The sequence below is a fragment of the Tamandua tetradactyla genome, chromosome 14 (genome assembly GCF_023851605.1).
Source record: "Tamandua tetradactyla isolate mTamTet1 chromosome 14, mTamTet1.pri, whole genome shotgun sequence".
Lineage (NCBI taxonomy): Eukaryota > Metazoa > Chordata > Mammalia > Pilosa > Myrmecophagidae > Tamandua > Tamandua tetradactyla.
Genome location: NC_135340.1, coordinates 85,878,132 through 85,901,126, shown reverse-complemented (window position 1 = coordinate 85,901,126; position 22,995 = coordinate 85,878,132). Strand labels below are relative to the sequence as shown.

The window sequence follows — 22,995 nt, the reverse complement described above, 5'->3', positions numbered from 1 at the left end:
ACTCTCCCCATCTCAGTTCCTTCTTTTGGTCACAGCTGCAGAGGTCCTTTTACCAGAAAAGTAACATATCCCAGGTTCCTGGGATTAAGAAGTGGGCACCTTTGGCGGGCATCATTCAGCTCCCCAAAAGCAGTAAGTTTCAGTCTGTGCTTTCAGAGAGTCCGATCGGGGCAGGGCCTTGATTTAATTCTTAAATCAAATCTGCCCTTTTTGAGATACCAACCAAGATTAGTAAGCACCTGGTCACTGACCCCCTCCAAAGACCACCAGAAAACACTGAGCAAGCAAAGCCCAAATTTATTAGTCCCGCTGCAGTGGGGACAATCCACCTTGCCAGACTCTCAGCAGTGTTTCAAATGAAGAAATTGGGGGAAAAGATTGACAGGGTTTGGGGGCCTGGGTTAAAGCAGATCTTGCAGGGCATTAGTCGGGGTTGGGGGAGCTCCTTGGAGCTTTGGATGGGTGGGCATAGGGGATGTGAGGATTTTGAAATGAGTTTTGATGAATTGTAACCTGCTGAGTCAGCTCGCTGTCTTCATTGCCAGGAGCAGCTCTTTCCTGGAGCAAGCAGCTGAGTAAATTTTGCTTGGTCTCAGGGTTACTTAACACAGGCGGGGGAATTGTGTTGATTTCAGCTCTCACTTGTGAAAGGGCTTCGGTTGCCTCAGCTTGCTCCCTGAAGCTGCCCTGCCCCCCTGCCGGATACTGCCTTTCCCCCTGCGGGGGGCTGTAGAGACCCCTCCCCCTCCTGAGAGGGGCCTGCAGGACCCACTGTGGGGCTCTCCCTCAAGGCTGCACGTTCAGCCCCCAGGCCCTGGCTCCTGGGGCTTCTTTGAGGGAGGCAGTGCCTGGATGCCACTGTCCCCAGGCAGGGCCACGACCTGCTTCAGCCCTCACTGCTGTGGTTCAGCCCAGGCTCAGGGGTCCCCACACCGCCAGGATACCCACCACAGGCCTATCACCCTGACGCAGCAGGAATTCTCAGACATCTGGATGCTCAAATGTAGATGCCCGGGCTCTGTCACCACAAGTATTAATTCAGTAGACCTAGACATGGGGCCTGGGAATCAGCTAAAATAGGTGTTCCAGCTTATGCAGACACGTGATCTTCTGGCCATACTTTGCGAAATAGTGACCAGGACTTCTAGAATGAATATGCATGCTTATGTTCCTCAAACGCTTTTAATTTGTTTGGGACAAGGGGTCCCAGGCTCCCCCACAGGCTGCCACCCGTCCTGCCATTGAGCGGAGGAGATGTACCAGTTTATTATTTTCCCTTATGCAACTGCTCTAGGCAAATCAATGTCCAGGTACTTTCTGCATGGAATTATGAATAAAGTTCTGATGCCCCTGAATTCTGACTGCTCATTGTTCCTATGTGCTGCTTTTCTGGGGAAGCAGAGGCCACAGCTTGCCCATGTCTACCTACTTGTGCTCCCCTTTTTAGGTACATAGATTCCCACCCAGCAATGGCACAACTCAGTACATAGTTACATTATATTTCCTGGACATTTATGTAAACTCTGTGTGCTTCAGAACGATAATGAAAACAATACCCCCTGCCTCCTAAGTCACCCACAAGTGCCCGGAACAGTGTCTGGCCCATAGTGAGTCCCCAAAGATGTCAGCTCTTTTGGTTATGATGTCTCCTGACTATTGTCAAGCCAGGCATAGCCAGGGCGCATCTATGTTCAAATCCCTGCATGCCACGTTCCAGATGTAAGGCCTTCGGGAAATTAGCCCCTGAACCTCAGCTCCCTCACATGCAACCCCCTCTCGGGCTTCTGTTTAGTATTTAACTTCATAGTATCACATCCGTGCACAGTGTTGGAGAAAAATGCAAGTGGGACAAAACCATTCATTGACCTATGTATTTCTGTCCCCCCATTTCAGTGAGGTGCTGGGAAGCAGAACCCCACGTCTTAGGGAATGCTTATGGCCAGACCAAAGCAGAAGTTGCCAGCAAGAGCCATGCCCAACTTCTTGGCTTTTGATTTCCAAAGCCGGAAGCCAGAGAAGCTATGGGTCTACCAGTTGTCCTTGAGAGAGGCCAAAGGGGGCTGCTTCTGAGGAGGGACGGGGAGGGGATTCTCCTGAGTGTTCTCCTCCCCAGGACGGGGAAAGTGTGGGTCCCTTGCAGAGGCCTCTGGGAAGGGGTCATCATCCATGGGGTGGCTTCATGCCCAGGGCTCCTTGAGCTTGGACAGTGAGGACGTCAGCAGCCACTCACAGGGCAAATGTCCAGCCCTGGATGCTGGCGAAATCCTGAGGAGGGAGAGGATCCGTCACCATAACCATAATGCACTTTTTTACCAGTCGGGTGGGGAGAGCTCCGCAGAATAAGGAGCATTTAAGGAGATAAACTAAGTTCCAACACACCGAGTTCATGGACTGAGATGCACTCTACTGTGCAAACAAAGCACGGGGTTGATTTTGGAGGCATGTTTGGGTGTTTTTTTGACCTCAATACCTCTGGCTTAAGCCACGTGGGTACTGACATTATAAACCTTCCACTTAGGGACACTGTGAGCAGGGTGGTCCTACATGGGAAGGAAGGCTCCCCCGAACACTTACACGGCACGTCAGCATGGGGAACAGCTGATGGGATGGGGGGCAATGGGTGGCAGCATTCTGGGTGGGAAGGGGGCTGGGGGGGTGGGGCACGACTTCCTACGACAATCGCGGCCAATGGTTCTCTGGAAGCCTGGTTGAGTCCTCCTGCCTTTTCCCCCTGAATCTGGGCAGGGTTCAGGGAAGCATGAGCCCACACCTTCCCTGGTGGTCTCAGTTCTTGTCCCTCACATCTGTTACCCTTTTTCTGGTCTCTTCTCCCTTCTCTGTCCCTGAAGCCCTTCTCATCTGTCTTTTCCATGCTACCCTGTGGCAGGCACTGGGGCAAGTGCAAGGGTCAATGGGCTGTGCGTGAACTGGATATCCGCACGCAAAAGAATGAAAGAGGATCCATATCTCACACCTTATATTAAATTAACTCAAAATGGATCATAGACCTAAACATTAGAGCTAAGACCATAAACCTCTTGGAAGAAAATGTAGGGAAATACCTTAAAGATTTTGTGGCAGGAGGTAGCTTCTTAGACCCCACACCCAAGTGCAAACAATGAAAGAAGAAGTAGATAAAGGGATCACCTCAAAACTGAATACTTTTGTGTGTCAAGGGACTTTGTCAGGAAAGTAAAAAGGCAGCCTACTCAGTTGGACACAATAACCGGAAATCACACTTCTGATAGGAGTTTAATATCCAGAATATATAAAGAGATCCTACAATTCAACAACAAAAAGACAAACAACCCAATTGAAAAATGGGCAAAAGACATGGATAAACACTTTTCTGAAGAAGAAATATTAATGGCTCAAAACATACAAAAAGATGCTCAACTTTACTAGCTATTAGGGAAATGCAAATCAAAAACACAATGAGATGTCACCTCGCACCTACAGGAATGGCCACTACCAAAAAAAAAAAAAAAAAAAAACCAGAAAACTACAAGTGCTGGAGATGATGTGGAGAAATAAGTACACTTACTCACTGTTAGTGGGTATGTAGAATGGTGCAGCCACTCTGGAAGGCAGTTTGGCAGGAAACTTAGCTTAGTAAAGCTAAGCACAGCATTACTGTATGATCCAGCAATCCCATTTCTAGGTATATATTTGGAAGAACTGAAAGCAGGGACACAAACAGACATTTGCACACGGAGCTTTATAGTAGCATCACTCATGAGATTTCCAAAACACGGAAACAACTCAAGTGTCCATCAACTGAGGAGTGGATAAACGAACTGTGGTGTATTGTACATATGATGCAAGGTTACACAGCTGTAGGATGGAGTAGAATCCTGAGGCATGCAACAAGACGAACTCACAAAATAAGCCAGAAACCAAAGGACAAATACTGTGTGGTCTTACTAATACGAGCTAACTAAAATGAGCAAACGCTATTAAATTCGAAAGCACAGGTTATCAGGAGATAGAAAATGGGCAGAGATTGGGCAACTGATGATTCAGGAGTACAGAATGTTCAGTAAGGTTCATTGTAAAGGTTTGGAGATGAACAGCACAATGCTGTGTGATGGTAACACAACACCAGAAGTGTGATCAGCAAAGCCGGAGTGTGAGTGTGGCTGAAAGAGGAAGGCTAGAGTCATGTATACCACCAGAAGGAAAGACAGAGGATAAAAACTGGGGCTGTATAACCTAGCAAAACCTAGAGTGGACAACGGGGGTAGTTAATTATGTAAATATAAGAGAGTTCTTAGATAAACTAGAACAAACATCCGCCGCTATTACAAGGTATTAATAATATGGGAAAAATACAATGAATGTAAACTAAGGTGTGGGCCAGCAGGGCCCAGCACGGGGAGGGTGCGCAGGGAGGCAGGAGAAGGGGAAAGCTAACTGCCTGCAGGGGACCCAGCTGGCAAGAGCCAGAGGAGGGGACCAAGCGGCCGTCCCAGATGGGCAGGGAAAAGTGCCCTGCTCAGTGTCTGGAGGCCTGGGCTCACTTTTTAATGCAAACCTCCAATTAGCTGTGCGACCTTGGGCCAGACAGCCTCTCCAAGTGCTCTACGGAAGGGGCTCCAGAGGTCATCAAGCCCAGTGGTTCTCCACCCTGCATGCCCACTGGAATCACCTGGGGACTTCTTTAAACAATGCTGATGCCGGAGGTCCTGAGATTCTGGTTTAATTGACCTGGAGACAAGACCCTGACATCTGCACTTATTAAAACGTTTCCCAGATGACACTGATGTGCAGCCAGGGTTGGGAACCACCACGGTCTAATCCACCCCCTCCTGTGGAGACAGACCCCGGGATTCAGGCTTATACGTTTTGAGTCAGACAGGCCAGGGCTCAAACCCCAGTACTGCCACTTCCTGGCCGAGGATGGGGGGACCTCCTTGTCTGACCCTGCCCCAAATGCCTGGGGCATCTTTCTGAGGCCTCTTCCCAGTTTTTGTGACCCTGAGCAGCTTACCTGTCAGCTTACTCAGCCTCTCTGAGCCTCGGTTTCCTCATCCAGAAGGTGAGAGGAGACCCTCTTCATAGAGTGGATGAGAAGATGAAGCCAAGTGATGCCAGTGAAATGCTCGGGCCCTGTTATTTGTGGATGAGGAGAGTGAGGATCGAATCCTTGACTCGTTCCCTTGGGGTCACCAGGTGACTTGGTGTCAGGTTTGTATTTGAGTCATCATCTCGCCAAAGCTCACTGCCCCCGACCCGCTCAATTTCCGTTCGTCGCGCCTCAGGTGTGGGGAGGGGACACCAGGAGCTCCTCTGTCCTAGCGAAGCCCCGGGCTGGTGAATTGAACAAGTTCCTCATTTCCAAACAGGTTCTTTGGTTTCTTCAACTTCCCTCTGCTTTGTTAAAACAATATCTGCTTATTGTGGAAAATCCAGAAAATTACAGAGAAGCAAAAAAACTAAACAAACAAAAACACGCAAGCCAATCGACGTTTCCTTTTGGCATATTACTTTTAAGTTCTTTCTTTGCACTTTTCTTGGCAGAGTTAAGTATATGCAATGAAGACAATTTTGCATGATATAAGTATTTTATCTTTTGAGCATTTTCTCACATTACTGATTTTGCTTTTTGCAAATCCCTTTTTTCTTAAGATCTTGTGCTATTTCTCCTGGGGGGGGGGGGGTCCTGAATCCTGCAGCTATTGCCCTGTTGTGAGCCATGCGACAGTACACATCTCTCATTATTTCCTTAGAACAAATTCCTAAGAGAGAAATTACTAGGCAAAAGGGAATCAGCATTTTTTAAACATCATATTCTCAAGTTGCTCTCCAGACACATTTCACTAATTTTCTCTCCAAATAAATATACTCACCATCATTGGCTATGGGGAGGTTTTGCAGTTTAATTGACATTTCTTCGATGCCTTGTAAAGATGAGTGTCTTTTTCAACCTGTTTCCAGCCATTTGCCATGGAGCCTTCCCAACCTCTAGCCCAAGACTGGGGTCACACCAGGTGCAGAGGGGACCCTGGCCCTCCCTTCTACCTGATAGTGGGGGGAACTGGGAGAGGCAGGGAGTCAACAAGTCTCCAGCCCAACATTCCCCAACCAAAGACGCTGCCTGTGTTTTCAAAGGGACTTTGGAATAATGGAAGTGGGGGTAGGAAGGCAGGGTCTTATCACCAGGAGCCTAGACAGATGCCCATGCCTCACAGATAGCACAATCACAGGGTCTTAGGTTCCGTATGCTTCTCCTGAGAAAAGGAAGGTGTCTGGACAGGAGGACTGCCTGGGGGAGGAGGTAAAGATCTGTTTAGATCATGGCAGCGTAGGTTCTCCACTAGTTTCCACATTGGCATCTCCTGATCTCTTGAGGATTTTTCTTGGGCCCTTGGCTGAGCTGGGATGGAATTTGTGCTCATTCCACGCTGAAGGTGGGAAGCCCTTGAGGAACCTTCTTCAATTGCCTCTGAGTCTTGTCTTCTGAGCTGCTCTGGCCACTCATCCTTACTCCCCAAATATGGCTGGTGGCACCACCCACTGCAAAGCCAAAATCTCTGCATTATTTGGCTCTTCTCCCTCCTTCTCCCCATATTCATGTAGTATCAGGCCATCCACCTGCTGAGCTCCCACACCCCCGTCGCCCCCTGACCCGTCACTATGAACTCATCTTCCTCCTGGATTACTGCTCAGCCTCCAGCTTGGTCTCGCCACATCCACTTTTGCTCCCTGCAGCTTTTCTCCATTCGGAAGCCAGAATGACCTTTCTAGGATGGTGATGTGGTCCACCATTCCCTGCTTATAATTCTCAATTGATCCCCATTGCTCTCAGGGAGATTTCCAAACTCCTTACTTTGAAAGGCTTATGTACCCTAGAAATATCATGTTTTAATCCTGATCCATCTTGTGGAGGCAGCCCTTTCTTTTAATCCCTATTCAGTACTGTAGGTTGGAAACTTGATTAGAGTATCTCTATAGAAATGTGATGCCCCCAATTGTGGGTACTAACCTTTGATTAGAGGAAGATGTGACTCTACCCATTCCAGGAGGGTGCTGATTAGTTTATCAGAATCCTTTAAAAGAGGTAGCACTTTGAAAAAAGCTACAGAGCCCATGCAGCCAGAGACCTCTGGAGATGAAGAAGGAAATTACCCCCAGAGGACCTTCATGAAACAAGAAGCCTGGAGAGAAAGCTAGCAGACGTCGCCGTGTTCACCATGTGCCTTTCCACTTGAGAGAGAAACTGAACTTCATTGGCTTTTCCCGAGTGAAGGTAACTTGGTGGTGCTGTCTTAACTGGGATATTTTTTATAGACTTGCTTTAATTGGGACATGTTCATGGCCTTAGAACTGTAAATTAGCAACTTATTAAATAACCCTTTACAAAAGCTGTTCCATTTCTGGTATATCACATTCCGGCAGCCAGCAAATTAACACACAGAGCTTGTATGAATCTGGCCCCTGCCCTCCTCTCCATCCTCATCTCTGACAGCTTTACCACCCCCACCCCCCACCCCCGCTATAACCCTCGGACCTTCTGCACCACTTATAGGGCACTAATTCTAGCTTCTGGCTTCCGCTCAAGTTGATTCTTCTGCCTCTTTGCTAAACTCACTCCTACTTATTCTTCAAAACTCTGTTAGAAGATATAGGCAATGTCAAGCAGGGGAGATTTCAGACTTCAGAACCAGGTAAACCTGAGCTCAAATCTCTGCTTTGAACCTTGTTAGCTGATGACCCTGAGCAAGTGCCAATTCCTCTCCACATCTCAACTTCCTCATCTGTAAAAAAAAAAGGGCTAACACTGCTCTCCTCATATAGTCATTTTTGAAGATGTGAGATAATGGATGCAACATGCCTAGTTCAGTGACTGATACATAACCAGGGGGAAAAAAATTAACTCTGCTATATATCACGTCCTCCCAGAAGCCTTCCCCTTCTCTCCCCCAGTAGGGATGAGCCATCTCTCCTGTGTCCCGCATTTCCCTGAGGTCTCCTCTTTCCTGGAGGACATTGTACCTGACTGTGCGTTTGCTTGCCTGCTGCCCTGCTAGGCTGGGAGGCAGGTACTGGGCTGGCCTATGCACGTGCCCAGCCTGGCATGGTGCCTGAAATGAAACCAGAGCTCACTGGACGTGTGTTGAATGAATGAATGTTTGAATGAATGAATGGCCCTCTCCCCGCCTTCCCTGGTCACCCAAAGACCAATAGCTGGAAGCTGTGATCCCAGCAAGTCACCAAGTTGGGGAAAACCTTAGAGTAAAGACCTGAGATAAGATCTAGGATGTTGCAATCAGGGAGCCTGACGTTTTGGGGTGGCTGAAGCATGACATTCTGTGATAAGGAATGAAGGAGATGGCAGGAAGTGAGGCAAGAAAGAGTCTTGAGCAGGCTTCAGGGGCCCCAAATATCTGCAGGGGGCAGTTCGTGATGGGGGAGGAGGTGGCTCCAGACAGCTGGTGCTGAAAAGACTCATAGGCACACACTTCGCACACAGCCTCCCTCTGATGGGCTGTCACCCAGGCAACAGATGAAGATGGTTGCCCAGCAACAAAGCCTCACCCCCAACCCTTCCTCCCCTGACCACTCCTGCCCCTGGGAGCTCTGTGTCCTTTCCAGATTGCTCTAGCATTTAGGAAGAGCACAGTTTCATCTGAGTCCAAATACTAACGGTAGCAGAAGAAAGGGGAGTGCTTTTGTGATTATTATGGTCAGGGATCTTGGCTTAGACCAGGAGAGCTGAGATGTCCTAGGTGAGGAGAGGGGAACAAGGGGGTGTTCTGGCCTCACTCTCTCCTAGGTGCTTTTCCTTTCCCATTTTTGTTAAAGTGAAGCAGGAAGAACATTTGCCTGGGAGTCAGGAGACCTGGTTTGGGACCTGACTCTGCCTCTCACTTGTTGGATGTTTTGGGCACATGACTTTCTCTCCACAGGCCTCAGTTGCCCTATCTGTCAGAGCAGTAATTGAGCAAGTGCTTACCGGGGTCCCTGCCCTGACGTCCTGTGACTCAGAGCCTCAGAGGGCAGAAAGCGGCAGGAGACCTCAGACCTCCAGGCTCCCTGATGGGTTCCTGCAGCCTCCTTCCACCCACTCTACCCCACACAACCCTGGGCACCTCGGGGTTTGATACATCAGGGTGGCGAGTGGGGAGCATTTGACTCTGGGCCTCACATGAAGGTCCCCAAATCTAGACTGTTGACATCATCACTAAGAATATAAAAAGTCATCATCGGGCAGTGCGACGGTGGCTCAGTGGCAGAGTTCTTGCCTGCCATGCTGGAGACCTGGGTTCAATTCCCGGTGCCTGCCCATGTTAAAAAAAAATAAAGTTATCATCATGTTTTATAAATGAAAAGCATTAGTGTGTAGTCATAAATATTGAAAATAAACTGCGATCTTTGTAACTCCAATTTGCCATTTTTCATTTTTTTAAAATATACCTTGGTCTAAAAAATTGCAAGTGGTCCAGGCCACTGGCCCCCCAGGCTCCAGGGGATCTGGGGGTCTGGGTGGCCCTCTGTGGAAGATGGAAGATGGCAGGGTCCTTCAGAGGGAGGATGGTGGTTTGCGAAGCGACGAAGAGACTTGCCCACTGGGTGATGAGGAGATGCTCTGCTGAGAGGAGGTGGCTGGAGGCAGAACCGGGGACAGAATGGCCCAGGCTTCCCTCTGCTCCCTCTACTCCCAGAGAACTGCTGAAGGGAAAGATGCCATGAGGGACGCCAACCTCTGCATGGCCCAAGAGAAGATCTCAAAGATGAGATAAGCTTCCTCCAGTGCCAGGCTGGGCCTCGGGCCCACAGGGAGAGACCTTGGGAAGCCACCTGCTGGTCCCCCAGCCCTCAGCCCCCGGACAGCCAGGTACCTGGGTGCGGTGGGCTGGGCGTCCCCCGAGCTGCCTCTCTTTGGGATCATGCCTTGGGTTCCCCCAGCTACATCCCTCTCCACTTTGGCAAATGACTGCTGGGAAAGGCTGAGAGAGGACCTCAGTTAGGCTGCCTAAGGGGCATCTCACCTGTGCAGTCGGGAGCTTCCTCTCCACCAAGGCACACGCTCAGCCTGGTTGCGGGAAGTCAGTTGTTGCAAGCTCTTTGAGCAGGCTCTACCCACCACAGCCCCCACTCTTTCCAGGTGGGAGGAGACTGGAGGTGTGGGGAAAGTAAGGGGGCCCCACCTGGGAGCCAGGGGTTCCTGTCCTGGTTGCAGGAAAGCAGTGCGCCCTCCTTGGCCTCAAGGTCCCCTCTGGAAAATGAAGGGCTGGGACTCTCCAGAGCTCCTTCCATCTCTGATGTGCTCTGGCTGCAAAGGGAGAAACCTTCCCGTGTTCTGAGACGCCCACCTGCTGGCCGTTCGGGGGTAAGACGCCGTCCTCGCCAAGGTGACCGCACATTCCCAGCACTCAGCCTCGACAGAAACGTGGTCGTGTCAAGTACTTTGTGCCCGGATCATTTCATTAGAATTTCTCAGTAATCTATGAGATGGGTGCTGTTTACATTCCAATTTTATAGATTATGAACCAAGCTTCTGAGAGGTTCAGCAGTTGCCTAAGCTGACCACGGGTGGGTTGGACAGTCCAGCAACGTCGTTCTGACCTCACAGCCCCTGATATTGCTGATCAGGCCCCCCAGGTTTTCAGAAAGGGACCCTGAGTCCCAGAGTAAGTGACAGAGCGGGGAGAGGACCTAAATCAACTGGAGAGAGAGAGCATTTCATCCCCGTGGTATCCTTTGAGCTTATTTTTGGGGGCTGTGTGAGTCAGACTGCATTTTCATGCTGGTAAGAAAGAAGCAACTTCAAATCCACCTCAGGCCAGTGGGTCTCACCGTAAACAATCCCCGGGTTCCCAGGTTCAACCCGAGGCCTGGCACCTCTCCCTTCTACCTCATGGCAGACCCCACCGTCTCCCGGGCATGACGACCTAGCACGTGCAGCCACAGCAGGAGGCAAGGAGCCTGCCAAGGTGCAGAGGAGCTAAGTGATCTGTCCACGGTCACCTGCAAACTCAAGGAGGAGCTGGGGCTAGGATGGCCCTTGTGACCAGCTCAGGGATTTTCCTGTCCCCTCCTCCCTGTGAGTCCCTTCCCCCTGCCTCAAGGAAGGCCCGAGCTGGTTCAGCCAGGGGCTAGCCAGGGGCAGAGAAATTGCTGGAAGTCCTTGCTCAAGGCTGCAGGAGATTTAGGTGCCACAAGAATAGACAAATTAAAAGCAACCAACCACAAAACAGACATAGAACCAAGCAGAGGGAGCCCAGATCTTAAAATGCCAGGAAGGGAGAGCAAACGATTTTCAAAATGCTAAATCAGACACTTAGAGAGTTGTGCGCTGTGCAGCAGCTGCCCTCTGGGGCGGACACCACGGCCCGCTGCGAGGAAATGTAAACAGATTCATATAAACAAAGACGGGAAGATAATATGCCAACATACCAACAGTGGTTATTTCTGGATGGTAAGATTGTAAGTGGTTTTTTTTTTTTCTCCTTGATTATATATCCTTAAATTTTTTTTTGCAAAGAACATGCATTGCTCATGCAACAAAAAAAAATTTGTAAATGGGAAGCAAGGAAGAGAGTATGTTTTATGATTTGGGGAGGAGAAAGAAAGATTTCTGAAAGAAACTACAGAGAGCATAAACCATAAAAGAAAATATTAATAAGCCATCCGTATAATAAACAAGGAATCAGGAAAACTCCTATCAACCAATAAGAAAAAGTTAAGTAGCCCAAGAGATAAATGGGCTAAGAGTTTACAAAAGCCCGAATAAAATCCCAGAGTGATTTGAACAGTGAAAAAAAAAGGGTGGGAGAGGGGGTGGGGGAAGGGTGGGGAGGGGGATGGGGGTGGGGGCGCGCGCTGCTTCCACTGTGGCAGGCAGCAGCAGACAGGAGAGGCAGCACGCAAACCCCAGAGGGCCACGCTGCGTGTTAACCATCTCCCCGCCAGGCCGCAGATCGAGACCCGCTGGCTTTGGGGAACCGACGGCCACTGGTGAAGCTGACCTGGGTCCGTCTCTAGGTGAGTAAAACTTCTTTCCATCAGAGCCTGTGCGAGTCGCGCTTTGGTTGGCGACCCCAACGCACATATTGGAGTGCCTCTCCTTCCGACTGACAAGGAGCTCTCAGATACTGCTGAAAGGAGAGTAAATTGGCAAGGCCACTTTGGACAGAAATTTGGCGTATGGTAACGTTGAAAGTTCCCATAGCTTGTAACTCAGCAGGTTCACTTTGAGACGGACGTGTGGAGCAGTGCTCCCCGATGTGCGCGGGAGGACCTCTCCTGCAGCCCTGAGCTGGGGCTTGCTTGAACCGCTGGTTGGAGCGGATGGAGCCCAGCATTTCCCGGCTCTGCATCCAGTGACATCATGCTGCTGGCTTGAAATCAGTCAATGCAGGAATATCTGCACCACAGAAATTAGTAAACACCACAAACCAAGGGTGGGAGATAAACCCCACAAAAGTGCAGGGATGTGCTGCTTCGGTAAGTTCTAGGGGGTCAGTGGTGAGAAGGTGTATTGAGATATCTCCACCCAAGTGAAAAACAGATTGCTGCATCTTGCATCCCCAACCACAACGAAGGAAGCCCAGCATCTGATAGGCCCCTTTGCCTTCTGGAGGGAAGACATTTCACTCCCAGGAATATCGCTACAGCCCATATCTTGGGTCCCTGAGAAGACAGACAGCTTTGTGTGGGGTCCTGAGAAAGCAGGGGCTCTACAGCAGTTCCAGGCCATGGTCCAGTCAGCTCTGCCTCTTGAGCCATTGTGGGGAAAAGATGCAGTTGGAGCTTACGGTGAATTCCAGTAAGGGAATCAAAAGGCTGGTCTCGGGGATTCTCGAGCAAGTCCATGCAATCCACGGCGGAGAATTTTACAACTTTTGAGAAATAGCTCCCGACATTTAGCTGGGCCCTAATCAGTGGCGTCTTTGATGCTTTTTCCTTCAGGGTTTGGACAGATTTCAACTCAAGTCCATAAGCTTCCCGTACCCAGCCAGTGAGTGGTCACTGAGGAAGGTACAAACAAGAGAGAGTTCACTCGTTCAAATATTGAGCACTCATATGTGCCAGGCATCATAATACTTCTTTCAAGCCTCACAATCCCTTGTAAAAAGGACCTATTATTCCTACTGTTTCAGAGGTGCAGATGATGAGTCATAGAAAGGTTGCAAAACTAGTAGGTTATTTAACCGCTGTGCTTACCACCTTCAACAGTTATTGAGCTCCCGCCGTGGGCAGGCACCAGAGGGCACACAAGGATGTGGAGGGTGTCACTCCCATCCTTGGAGAGCTGAGGATCAGTCTGGAGTGTGGTGTCTTCCCTGTTGTCCACCTGGGGTGTCACCTGCATTTGAGCCAGTGCAGGCTTTTCCTCCCGTGCTGGAGCCCCTTTGTCCTCTCCTCCGTGGCAGCTGGCCCCATGTGTCTGCGCACTCATGCCACGCAACAGCCACTTGTTTTTTTAAATCTGGTTCTCTCCGTAGTTTAGGGACGGCTCCTTGAAGGCAAGGACTGAGTCCTAGGCATCTCTGGGTTCCTAATTCCCAGCTCAGAGCCTGGTAAAAGAGAGGGGCTCAGTATAGAAAAATGACGGATGCCATTGGTGCTGCATGTTAACAACAGTTAACGTTTAGCCCGCATTTATGATCCTCCAGGTGCCTCAAATATTTTCTCTCCATTGCCTCTCCCAACAACCCTCTGAGGAAGGCACCGTCATCGTCTCCCCTTCCCAGGTGGGGAGACTGGCCCCAGAAGGACCACTAGCCAGTTGCTCAGGAGATGCAGAACCAGGATGTGGAGCCCATGGCCGGATGCCAGAGCCTCTGAGCAGTTGACTTTTTACACTGTGGCCCTGGACACTGGCTGCTGTAGAGCTTAAGGAGGCTTGGAGTGGGCTGCTTGGATCGCAGAGCTTGGGTCCGAGATGCCCCTTCAGCAATCAGAGAAAGGGCTCAAATGGAGAGGCTATTCCAGGCAAGGAAGTACATGGTTTGTGTGGTCTGAAGAGAGCATTTGGGTTAGGGAGCAGTGGGGGGCGAGGGTGCAGAGTGACAGTGGGCGTCATCGTGCTGCCTGGGCAGCCGTGGAGGATGGAGTGGATGAAGCCTTAGCTGGGAGGGTCACTGGCCATCACAAGCATGATGGATGAAGAGGGTGGATGGACATGCAAGGCAGGGAGGACAGGCGGGAGATTTCTACGATTGTCATGGGAAATGTCTACCGTTGTCTTGGTGGGGAGAATGGAAGCCTTGAGCTCAGATGCTGGCACAGGGGCTGCAAAGGAGGTGGTAAATTCAAGTTATCGCAAGGAGAGGCCCCTGGGAAGCAGACGGAAGTGCCTCTCTGGGAACCAGGGAGCTGCCCCTGGGAAATTGACATTGCTGGCCTCAGAGCCGCATTCTTTGGTTGTTCTCACAAGCCCCTGGGGTGGCAGGAGGAGGAAGGGAGGGGATGGGAAGATGGGGTGGGGGAGGGACAGCCCCTCGGATGCCCTTGTCTCTGCATCTCTGCAATGTCAGCTATGGGCTCAGACACCAAGATAAACAACTCATTGGCTTGGCCCAGACCTAAGGATGCTCTTGATAGAGACTGTGAATCAGCTCCAGGCTCCAGTCCAGGAGAGAAAGGCAGTTCCCAGCCAGGCGGGGGTTGGGGGGTGTGAACAGGCTATCCACTGCCCTGGAAATTTCTACTCCCATTGTCCCATTTTTACAGAGGAGAAAGCTGAGGGCTACAAATGGGACATGACTCGTTCAAGATCACAGAGCCAGCTAGTGGCAGAGCCAGTGTGGGGAATGGAACCTCCCATGTGTAATCCCACAGCCAACATGGGGAGTGACTTTTCCGGGTTACACAGTGCCACCCACTGCAGGAAGCCTTCCGGAGTTATCTGCACCAGTCCGACTTGACGCCTTTTGGATTTGCCTTGCCTTGGCAGCTAAGAGTTTTTCTTTGTTCTGCAATAAACTGTGACCCCCCCCCGGGAGAAGCTTGAGAAAAGGCATTTCTCATTAAATATGCTGGGGGAGCTGAGCATTACTCAACAAGTGGTACACTGATCAGTGAGCATCAAAGAGGGAGCAGAGGTGTCAGTGAGACTGCGCAACACACAGGTAATCATTAGGGCTGGTAAAAAATATTCCATTTCCCTCCTACTCTGCACATGGTAGCTTTGCACATCTCTGTCTTCTTGCAAGTGCAGAGACAATGAAATGTGGGTAGAACTGACATATGTCCCTCTTGAGCAGAAGCTTTAAGCACCTGAGATACACAATGAGATATGTCCCCTTCCTGCTCAACTACTGAGGAAGGAGGTGTTGAGATGGGGCCTCAAATGGCCTGGTCGCTTACCCACTGGACATGCCATGTGGGCCAGAAATAAACTCCTGTTGATTTAGGGGTGGTTGCTTGTTAGAACAGCTCAGCCTAGCCTGATCTGAATGACATAGAAATTTATACTTATAAAGCAGGGTGCTGCTGAAATAAAAATAACCTAAAAGATGCAGCACTCTCTTAGGGGTTCAGAGACAAGTGGTGGGGAAACATGTTGCAGGCTGGAAGGAATCATCCATGCAGCAGGAGAGAAGCATTTGGTAAAGCCATCCCCTGTGAGCACCTGCAAGGCAGGTCACAGGCCGAACGAAATTGTAGCTCTTGGGAGAGAAATTTGAAGAAAGAAAGCTAAGAGTGTGTATCACTTGCTGTTGGCTGCCACAAACATGTGAACTCAGAAATTAATTGGGTCCTCCACTTTTGGCCAAGAAGAATGAAGGGACTTGATTTACTGACCCACCTGAAACAATAGAAAGAAAAAAACAGCAGACAAAATAGATGAAACAAGACACTGTACACCCACAATGAAGGACAGTGATCCCTGAGATACAACCAACAACGGAGGCAAGTCCTCTGACTGCCCCAAACTGCTGCCTGGCGAGAGTCCCCGGGCTACGGTGCAGGGAAGAGGACACAGGCAGACCCCTCAGCAGTCTCCCTGAATCTCAGGAGACCAAGCAGCTGGAATTCATAGGGCAGAGCCCTGGAGAGCAGAGAACCACACAGGGAAAAATGCCAAAGTTCTGCAGAGAGCGCCTCAAATATTCCACCGAGTCCTGATCAGCACCTCCATGCAAGGAAACAACCTGAGCCAGGGAGAGAACCACCTGGAAGGATCACAGGGCACAGAGGCTAATGCAGAACTAGGAATGAGGCTTGTTTCCCAGCCAGGCTGGAACACCTCTTCATTTACAGGGAGTCGGGATGCTCAGAAGGCTCTTACCTCAGAAGTGGGGGATGATTAGGTCTAGATGATGTTATTTTGCTGAAAGCAACGTAACACCAGCACCGTGATTATGGTGCCACCTGTAACGACGTGGGTTCCTTTGAGTTCAGCCTATTGTCTTGGGCCATGTGATGAGCCAAGTCTCTCAAATGCCTGCAAAGCTTCTGCTCATATGGCACATTTGACGTCACTGTACTTTCACTTGATGTGAGCTCATCATTTATCTACCATATACTCTTCTGTCCTTGTTTCACTAGTCCTTAAAAATAAAACCGTACTACTAGTAGAAGTATTTTTCAAAGGAGTTTAAAAAAGTATCATAAGTTTATAAAATCTTTCATTTAATTAATGTAGTACATGCATACCTTTCTAATACTCTGTATGAAAAAACAGGAAATATGCGTAAAATGCTTCCGTGGCATACTAAAAGTACAGTGGGTATCTATCTAGAAGAAAAGCACTTTTGTGATTGCTTGAGTTGTGAATTAAACTAGTCACTTTTTTCATGGAACACCACTCTTACTTAAAGGAAAGACAAAGTATAGTTATTTAGACTTGAGAACTTGGCAGGCATTTTCTTTAAAATGAACAGAGTGAAGTTTGTCAAGGAAAAATAGCTGACAATAATTGTTACTGATGGCAAAATTCAAGATTTCACGTGGAAATTAGAATTTTGGAAAACTTGTATTTGCCACTATGAGACTGACAGCTTCTCACTGCATCAGCACTTTTCTTCTGTACTCAGTGGTGATATTAAGGAATATGTATGTATGCATGTATAATGAAATGCGTCAGCATTCTGAAGATCTGCATAACTCACTGAGCCAATATTTTCCAAATGATCAATGCCTGATGTTTCAAAACCATTCATGGTTAAAAGATCCATTTAAAGTGCAGGGATGATAAATGAATTTTAGTGTATTAGGGTGCGAAAGGGTCATTGATATGGTTTCAGATTTCTCATTGCAACTAACCTTTAAGAAACTGCCACGTGTTGAGTTTGGTTGTCCGGTCAAAGAAGACTATCCACAGTTATCTTAAGAATCTATAAAAATACTCCTTTTTCCAATGTGTTTAAAGTCAGATTTTCTTCATGTACTACAACCAAAACAACCAAACATTAAGGAGATTTCCACAAAAGTGAAACAATGCCACTCTTCTCTGTAATTTTAATCATTTTGGAAAACGTAATTATTTTCACAAAACCAGCTTAATACATAATGGTTTTACTGTTATTTTAAAATAAATGAACAAATAAGCATTTCAAAAATCTCTCCATTTTTTACGATGGTAATTATGGGTATATATCACCCATCTGTACCAGATAACAATCTATTTGACTCAACCCCAAACTCATCATTCATTGCCTGTTCTGCAAAAATGGAGATGGACTCTTTAAATATTTTCATTTGCCAACTGGCACAAAATTAAGCTTGGTCAGTAGAGATGTAGGAGGGACACTGCAACAAGAAGGGTTTTCCTTTAGTCAGCTCACCTGATCAGACCAGTTGAGACCTAGTTCCTCGAGATGCAACAGGTTGCTGAAGTGACATCTGGCCACTCCTTGGCCACAGTATGGTCAGTGACCACCCAGGGTGGGGAGAAGTCCTAATTTCTCCTCTTCTCTCCCACTGAGTCAAGGGAGGTTGGAAGGTGACAATAAAATTGACTTTGGTTGTACTTGAACTCTGTGAGTTTCCTTACTCTTGGTAGAGAGAGGCTTCTTGATTGATAGGAAATGTGAAGACGAGGCTGTAATCAAAATAACACAGACAGCAAGAACCAAGGTGGAGCCAAATCGATTGGGATGATGTGGGCTCTGATTGTGGAGAAATAAAGGGAGAGCTAGCCATGATTTACAGCTACTACAAATTCCTGCAGTGAGTGTTGGGTCAACACCCAGTGCCTCCTCACGGTCTCCAGCCCAGGAAGCACCCAGCACCAGCCCCGCTGCAGCTGAGATCAACAATTAGAGAGCATGCTGCATGCATCCAAAGACCTACCTCTCCCCTGGCTGCCACACCCTGTATAATTTTACCTAAGGAATCCAAGCATCGCTTTTAAAAGACTTGCAATTACTTTATGCAACTAAAAATTATTGGGGTAAAAAATCAAAATGTATAGTTTCTTGCCTTTGCTGCCTAATGGATAGTAACTTGAAGGAGATCAGCAGATTGAGTTTTGGGGAAGGATATAATGATATATTTCTCTGAACATCTGAGAGTAGCATAAGTAGACCTGTGGCCCCACTACCCTGGTATATGCAAGGCGTGAACGAGGCTCCCCACCTCCCACCAGACAGCTGAGATTCAGCACACACTGATGAAATGGAAGTTACTGAACTCGGACCATGTGCTCCATAGCAGGAGTTGGCAAACTTCTTCTGTATAAGGGCCAGATAGTAAATATTTTAGGCTCTGCAGACCACATATGTTCTCTGTAGCAACTACTCGACTCAGCCATCACTGTGTGAAAGCTGCCTTGTGCAATGTGTAAACATGGCTGTGTTCAAACACAAATTTATTTGCAAAAACAGGTGGCAGGCCAGTTTGGTAGTTTGCTAACCCTTGCTCTGAGACATAGTAGCCAGAGGAAAGGAAAGCTACTTAAGCTCAGAGCTCATCTTCTCCAGAACGTCTTTCCTCTCGCCCCCGTGTAGCTGCCGATACTTCCTTCTACAAATGTCTAAACTCCTTCTCCTGGCTCACAGGCTCCTTGTGGTCTCACCCCTGGCCTCATCTCTCTGACCCCCATCACCTCCCCCTTCAGCCTCCTAAGACACTGTACTTCCTCCTCTTAGCTTGGAGGGCTCTTTTCCTCCTCCCCACTGTTCCTTAGCTGTTTTATTTGTACTTATTTTAAAAATCCCAGCTCAAACGTCCATTCTTCCCTCATTAGCTCAGATTCCCTTGCCATGCACTCTCAGAGCAACCTGACTTGTCCTTTACAACAATCATTTGTAATTGTACATTCGTGTGATGGCATGATTAAGGTCTCTCTCAGTAGACTGTAAGGCCTCTGAGACAGTCCTATGTCTATTTAGTTCATTGTGATTGTATGACTACGTGTTAAGGTAATGTGAGTTGGAATTCCATGTGAGTGCTAGTATTAAGAACTTGAACTAACAGTGGCTTCAACAAGGTTGAAAGCTTGTTTCTCTGACTAGTTGAGGAGGTCAAAAGCAGGCAGTGCAGAGCTGGAATCACAGCTCCATTATGTGAGAGAATAGGATTTTTAAGTTATTCTGCTTCTCTGTACTCAGTTAATGGCTTGCATTCTCAAGGCAATCTTATGGTCCAAGACAGCTGCTGGAAAGCCAGTCATCACACCTGCAAAACATAGCATGAAGCAGGAGGAACGTAGGAAGGGCAAAAAAGGCCCATTTCAGATGTAAATTTCCTTCTAAAGACGATGTCTGAGAAGTCTCACCCAACAACTTCTGCAAAATCTCACTGGCCAGAACTTAGTCATCAGGCCACACCTAGCCACAAGGAGGGCTGAAAATGCAGCCTTGAAGTTAAAAATTGCAACTCGGAGTTGAATTGGGATTCTGTTACTAAGAATGGAAGCAGGGATATTGGGTGAACAACTACCTAGCAGCCTCTGCCACAAAGTTAAAAAGAAATCCTTCTTATAGAGTCAAATAAGGTCTTTCTGTCTCTCTGCTGCCTTCCACGTGCCTTGTGGTGTGATGAAAGCAGGCACCCTTGGGGTTGGATCATTCATAAGCCCTCAGGCTAGGCCACTGGTATTCCCTTCTTAGCTACTCACAAGGCCAGGAGATGCTGCATTCCCACTTATTGACATCCATCATGCATTGTTCATCTTGAGTTCTGCTCCCCACCACCCTTGAGGTGAGACTCCCTCTCCCCACCACCTCCCTTCCTTATCAAATGCCATTGATGGGCCATTTCCCTGTAAGGACTTTTATTGCAACTAACCAAGAGGAATAGACAAGGGATGATAGAGTCACTGGGAAGTGACCAAAGTTCTTAAAATCACGGAACCTTCTTACAGGCCACGTTCGAGAAAAACACAATGCTCTTACAAGCCACAGCTCTAGGATCACATTTTCACATGGTCAATGTTATAAAATGGCTCAACATTTGTAAAAATCAGTGTTGCCAGTCACGTTACTATAAGCCAACTTTCTAGATCCATGTACGATGTTCTTAGAGATGTAGCTTCTAGAATTACACAAGATTCCTAGAGACTTATGTAATCAAATAGTGCAACTTTGTAAAATCATTTATTAGCACTATTATAGGTCAAGTTTTGAAAATCATATACTATTTCTAGAGGTCAGAGTTCTAGAATTATAAAACATTCTTACAGATCTAGTATATCACTCAGACTTAAGTCAGGAAAATAGAAGATGTTGATGCATTATGAGTATGAGGGATTTTTAATCACAGAATTAGAGGCTCACCCAAATGTCGGAAAGGTTGAGGGAGTAAAAGGGAGCGCTGCCATGACAATCACTGCCTGCAGCCCCTGAGTGGGTGTCTCCAGATGCTCACCTGGAAGCAGCTGTGAAACTCAAGTGCTTCTGGAAAGTTCCCATTGAGTCTCTCAGCCCTGGCACTGGCGAGAGCGATTTCATGAATTTCAGCAGAAGATCCTTTCAACCTCTGATGTCTACCAACATTAATGTCTTTTGCTGTCTCTGGAGAATAATGGAGACTCCTCTTCCACCTTCCAAATCTCGCCTGATGCCTCTCATAGGCAAACTCTAATATAAATCATCCTTAAAGGAATTTTGACGAATGTAGTTCTTGGTTTCTCCTATTCAAGAAAGTGGCAGTGATGCTAAGTTGACAACAGACAATTTAGTATACTAAGGTGTCTGAACCACATAAGAGTCTTGCAAGCCATTATCCCAGAATGACAGAAACTGAGTCTTTAGAACCACCTGCTGTTCTTACTAAATAATCGAGTAGGCTTACTTGAGAGTGACACAAAATCTGAAATAAAAGTATTTCGAAAAGACACTTTATCTCTCATATCATGTGTCAGTGAGTGGGTAGGGGGTGGCTTTCCACTGTGTCAGGAGCTCAGGTTCCTTTCATTTCAGTGCTGCACCATTTGTGGCTTTCCTGCCAAAGTTACCTTATAAGTCAAGATGACTGCTGGAGCAGGGTCCCTGTCCCAGCCAGCAGGGTGTAGAACGAGTAGAGGGAGGGCACACCCTTCTCCTATGCCTGCGTCTCATTGGCCAGAGCACAGTCTCAAGGGTACACCCTGCAGCAAGAAAGGATGAGAAATTTTTTATTCCAGATGGCTATGTGCCCAGGTGGTCTATAACTAAGGAAGAAAAGAAGAATAGATAATAAGACAACCAGGCAGCAAATATCCCAAGATTGCATAATCACACTTCATAAAGGGTGAGGTTCTGAAATCACACCTTATTTCTGTAGACCAGAGACACTTACTCACACGACATTCTTACTGGCCAAGGTTCTGAAAAGGTGGCATGATTAGGCCACAGATTCCGAATGACATAAGATTCATATTGGCCAAGGTTCTAGAATTAGATAGCATTCTTTCAGACCAAGACTCAAGATTCACGTAAGAGTCTTACAAGCCAAGATTCAGAAGCACAAAACCCAGTAGACCAACCTTCCCAAATCACATGAGGTTCTTTTGATGAAACATCCGTTATTACATAGAATATGTATGGAACAAGATTTTTTTAAAAATTTATTTATTAAAAAATAAAGAAACAAAATAAAACAACATACATAATCAGTAATTCACAATTCATCACTTAGTTGCATATTCATCATTTCTTAGAACATTTGCATCGATTTAGAAAAAGAAATAAAAAGATAACAGAAAAAAAAAAAACGATAACAGAAAAGAAAAAGTTATACATACCATACCCCTTACCCCTCACTGTCATTGATCACTAGCATTTAAACTAAATTTATTTTAGCATTTGTTCCCCCTATTGTTTATTTTTATTCCATATGTTCTACTCCTTTGTTGACAAGGTAGATAAAAGGAGCATCAGACACAAGGTTTTCACAATCACACAGTCACATTGTGACAGCTGTATCATTATTCAATCATCCTCAGAAACATGGCTACTGGAACACAGCTCTACATTTTCAGGCAGTTCCCTCCAGCCTCTCCATAACATCTTGAATAACAAGATGATATCTACTTGATGCATAAGAGTAACTTCCAGGATAACCTCTCGACTCTGTTTGGAATCTCTCAGCCATTGACACTTTGTCTCATTTCCCTCTTTCCCCTTTTGGTCAAGAAGGTTTTCTAAATCCCTTGATGCTAAGTCTCAGCTCATTCTAGGGTTTTTCTCAATCCCTTGATGCTGAGTCTCCATTCATTCCAAGATCTCTGTTCCACGTTGCCAGGAAGGTCCACACCCCTGGGAATCATGTCCCATGTAGAGAGGGGTAGGGTGGTGAGAATGCTCATTGTGTTGGCTGGAGAGAGGGGCCACATCTGAGCAACAAAAGAGGCTCTCTTGGGGGTGACTCTTAGGCCTAAATTTTAAGTAGACTTGACCTATCCTTTGTGGGGTTAAGTTTCATATGAACAAACCTCAAGACTGGGGGCTCTGCCTATAGCTTTGGTTGTCCACACTGCTTGTGAGAATATCAAGAATTCAACTTGGGGAAGTTGAATTTCTCCCCATTCTCACCACTTCCCGAAGGGGGCTTTGCAGATACTTTTCCACTCACTAATCGAATCACTCTGGGATTCATTGGGGCATCACTCTGGAC

At 47.5% G+C, this 22,995-nt stretch overlaps 1 long non-coding RNA gene across 3 annotated transcripts; it reads right to left on the bottom strand.

Moving 5' to 3' along the window:
* Positions 1-16,249: 16,249 nt before the first annotated feature.
* LOC143655213 (uncharacterized) lies at positions 16,250-21,738 on the bottom strand. Of its 3 annotated transcripts, XR_013162114.1 has the most exons (5): positions 21,651-21,738; positions 21,356-21,487; positions 17,742-17,998; positions 17,221-17,344; positions 16,250-16,505 (listed from the first exon to the last, which is right to left on the bottom strand). It is a non-coding gene; the product is annotated as an uncharacterized LOC143655213 (long non-coding RNA). The 3 variants fall into 3 exon arrangements; XR_013162115.1 differs by lacking the exons at positions 16,250-16,505; positions 17,221-17,344 and adding an exon at positions 20,767-21,031 and having other exon boundaries at positions 17,405-17,998; XR_013162113.1 differs by lacking the exons at positions 16,250-16,505; positions 17,221-17,344 and having other exon boundaries at positions 17,405-17,998.
* Positions 21,739-22,995: the final 1,257 nt, after the last annotated feature.